Genomic DNA, 3816 nt, shown 5'->3' on the forward strand with positions numbered 1-3816 from the left:
TGCAGGCAGTTAATCCAGAATAGCTATTCTAAAAGAACTCCCTGTGTATACAAACCCTAAGTCTCATTTAAAGTCAGTGGACTTGCACTTTTGAAAATGTGACTTTGAACCCACACATTTAATTCCAGTGGGAATCAGGTGTCATGGTTCTTCCATTGACCTGCTTTGAGCGTCTATGCCTTTGTTTTTCCATCTGTAAAATGGGAATAATACTCACAGGGGTATTGTAAAGATTAATCACTTCATGCCTGTAAAGCACTTTGGGATCCTTTGATGGTGTAACAGTTTTTGTTTTTCATATATATGTTTCTGAACCTTTTTAGAATTCTACTGAACGTAGTCTCTTCTCTCATGGCAGTGAGTAACATAGAACATCATGCACTTTTATTAAAGAAACAAACAAAACAAAAAGTAAGAGATGGGAGAAGCTGGAACCCTGAAGGAAGGGTAATTGAATGGCTGTGACACACTGTACTACAAAGTAGCACCTTGTAAATCCCGCCCCCATCCATCATTCATATATGGTTGTGATCTTTCATACAAAGCGTGCCACGTAAGGTATCATAGGAAAGGTCATGATCTGCTGAAACCCATTGCTCTGTCAAAATATGTATGGCATTTGTGTGTATGAAGTTGTGAGATTTTGTTGTACGGGTGTTACTGAAATATGTTGTAAGTTTGGGAGTCGTCCTTTGCCAGTTCTCCAGTGACAACAAAGTAGGTGACCCACATCCAGGTGGGCATTAAACAACCATTAATCAGCAGGGGAGTTGTAAGCAAGTGATTTATTTTACCCAAAAGTCCACCCTAGAAGATCAACAGGTTCCACAACTAACACTCACACCACCGTCCTAAAAGCCCACGAATCAGTGAGTAAGTAGCACACTGGACATCATGCCCTTGATGGAAGGTACCACAGTCTCACCTTGACCAAGGGATGCACCCCACCCATGTACCTATTCGCTACACCAGTGGTTCCCAAACTTTAACAATCTGTGAACCCCTTTCATTAAAATGTCATGTCTCGCGAACCCCATACTAAAAATGAATATTTCCAGGGATTTTCTCCTTTACCCGAGTATAAATTATAAAAGCAGTGATCTTGGAAATATAAAACTTGTTTTTATGACATGCTTATTACACACTATTTAGTATTAATTATTATTTATCATTACAGTATTTTTATTACATTATGAAAATGGCAACACTCTTTTAAGATCTCACTTTCGTAGCCTGTATCACTTTGAATAAGACTGTTATAAGACAAGGCTCCTATATTTCATCAAGGAGTATCAGATGTGAAACAGTATGAAGGTATTTAAGAAGCCAACTCAAAGAGCTACTCCTACACAAGCATTCAAGTCTTGAGCAGTCCAGAAAAACAATACACATTACAATAAAGCTTAAACTTGTTCTTCATAATAATTTTAAAAACAATACTAGCTGCCTATTTAATTTTAAAAACAGCAAAAAATATCCACCTCCCTTTCCATTTCTTATAAGGAGTCTTGAAGTTTAAATCTCCTCAGTGTGATAGATATGCTTGCTTTGATCTGCTTAGCTCTTGGAAGTGCAGGGGCTCCAGGCTGCTGACCCTGTGCTGCCCAGGGTCCCTAGGGACAGCTGTCTGGCATTAGGGAATTTTTTCCCCCAAGAACCCTCTGTAACATTTTGCGAACCCCCAGGGGCTCACGAACTCCAGTTTGGGAACTACTGGGGTACACCAATAGTGACTTGGACTCTAAATACATTCTATGGGTGACATTGTGTAATGGGGCTTGGCTGCGGTTCGTCCCTCAGCGGGGCTGTGGGGTATCCCACCACCTCGCTCTAGTTCACGGTCAGTCCTGGTCCTGCGATAGTGGGGGCCAGCAAACCCACTGTTAGGGGCTCAGGCCCTTTAGGCCGGGGCTGAGTCAACAGTTCTGTAGCTGCCCAGGCCATAGGTCAGGGCAGGGCAGCAACCAAACAGTCAGGAACTCAGGCCCTTAAGCAGGGGCTGAGTCAATAAGCAAGAGGTCCCAGCCTCTCCAGGCCAGGGAAAGGGGGAGTCTGCCACCCAAGGGGTGGGTGGCAGGGGGGGGGACGCAGGCCCTCCCACTACACTGTGTCCCAGCCCAGGGCCCTAGCAGCAGTGGAAACTCACTGCTGTCAGTGGGGATCCTAGCCGCAACACACTGACATAGGCTCTGGCAGTGCTGCAGCCAGACTGGGGTCAGCTGCCCCCAGGCTAGTTCCACACTCCCCCTCGTAGGGTACCTGGGTCGTGCCAGTGTCCTCAGCGGTCTCCAGCAGCATCAGTTCCTCCAGGTAGGTGATGAAGGGTAGGCTCGGCTGCTCCTCGGGGTAACTGGCAAGGGGCAGGCTCAGCTCCTCCTCGGGGCAGCAGGCACGGGGCAGGCTCGGCCAGTCCTCCTCAGGGTAACAAGCAAGGGGTAGGCTCGGCTGGCCGGGTGAGTCCTCAGGCCGGCTGTGGCTTGCTGCCGTCTCCCAAGTGGGAGCTCGGCCACGGATGTCTGGTATCTCCCGTGGCTGGGTCTCAACTGAGTGCTGCAGGCGGGCTTTTATAGTTCCGGGTCTGTGCTGTGACCTCTGAGGGGCGGGCACAGGACCCAGGGGCTCCGCCCACATTGGTGTTAGGGGAGGTTCATCCCTCAGCGGGGCTGTGGGGTATCCCACCGCCTCGCTACATATTCCCAAGAGCACGTATTCACTGATGCTTTAAAAACTCCCATACCCCAATCTGGGGCTACGCTGATTATGTACTATGTATGTATCTTGCGAACCTTGTAACCAATACTTGTAATCTCTCATAACTCAAGCCTGACCCCAGATGTACAGTACCCTCCTTCTTAACTGTGTAAACTTGATTTTAAACATTAGCTTTAATACAATATTTAAATCTGTTCTTATCAGTTTAATATCTGATACATCTTCTATTTGAGGACTATATATTAAATGGATTTTTGGAACAGGGAGATGGAATAGGAGCTTGCTCTATCCACTCCACGCATTGGCCTGGTAGTGCAGTACCTACAGGAACGGTGCATCTCCCCCCAGGGAGACTATGGTGGTTAAAAAATAGAATTTGTTTTAACTCTGAAACTCTTCTTTTTATAACCCCTTTATTCTGATATTTTTAGGATGTGGGTTTATTGATGTTGTTATTTTGTGTGAGTTTATAGCCAAGCTTCTGTGTGTCACTGGAGGAGTTTTAAAAAGCTGGGATTCCCCTTTGTGCGGTGAATGCTTCCAGCAGTGTGAGGAACAAATGAGGGAGGGTCTGTCACAGAGATACTTATTTTTTTATAATGCTGAAGCTCGCCTGTATATAAATAACTGCATAGATAATTATATGCATTTGGTTGTATTCTTCTCCCCACTCAACACCTGGTCCAGTAATCTTGGTTTGGAAACTCACGTGAAGGCACTACACGTCAACTGCACCCAGCACACAGGGGCCCCAATTCTCCACAATACAAGTTCAAAACACTAATACTTAACTTCTGGTTCTTACCCTGTGGCTTGGGACAGGACGCTGCAGGTGGCTGCCCCTTCCCAATTGCTCTGCAGAGTGAAGATTAAGCTATTTACCTCCTCTCCAGGGAGCTTTGGGAGGAGTGTACGTCATGTGCAGCTGTGAAGTGCTCAGTGTTACTTTCCTGTGAAAGGTTTTAGAGTAGCAGCCGTGTTAGTCTGTATCCGCAAAAAGAACAGGAGTACTTGTGGCACCTTAGAGACTAACAAATTTATTAGAGCATAAGCTTTCGTGGGCTACAGCCCACTTCTTCGGATGCATCCGAAGAAGTGGGCTGT

At 46.1% G+C, this 3816-nt stretch overlaps 1 non-coding gene across 1 annotated transcript; it reads left to right on the forward strand.

Moving 5' to 3' along the window:
• The first annotated feature begins 2865 nt into the window (after nt 1-2865).
• Nucleotides 2866-3055, forward strand: LOC112121833. Its single transcript, XR_003370291.1, has one exon. It is a non-coding gene; the product is annotated as a U2 spliceosomal RNA (small nuclear RNA).
• Nucleotides 3056-3816: the final 761 nt, after the last annotated feature.

The sequence above is a fragment of the Terrapene carolina genome, unplaced genomic scaffold (assembly GCF_002925995.2).
Source record: "Terrapene carolina triunguis isolate 2854851 unplaced genomic scaffold, T_m_triunguis-2.0 Scaffold10662, whole genome shotgun sequence".
Classification (NCBI taxonomy): Eukaryota; Metazoa; Chordata; order Testudines; family Emydidae; genus Terrapene; species Terrapene triunguis.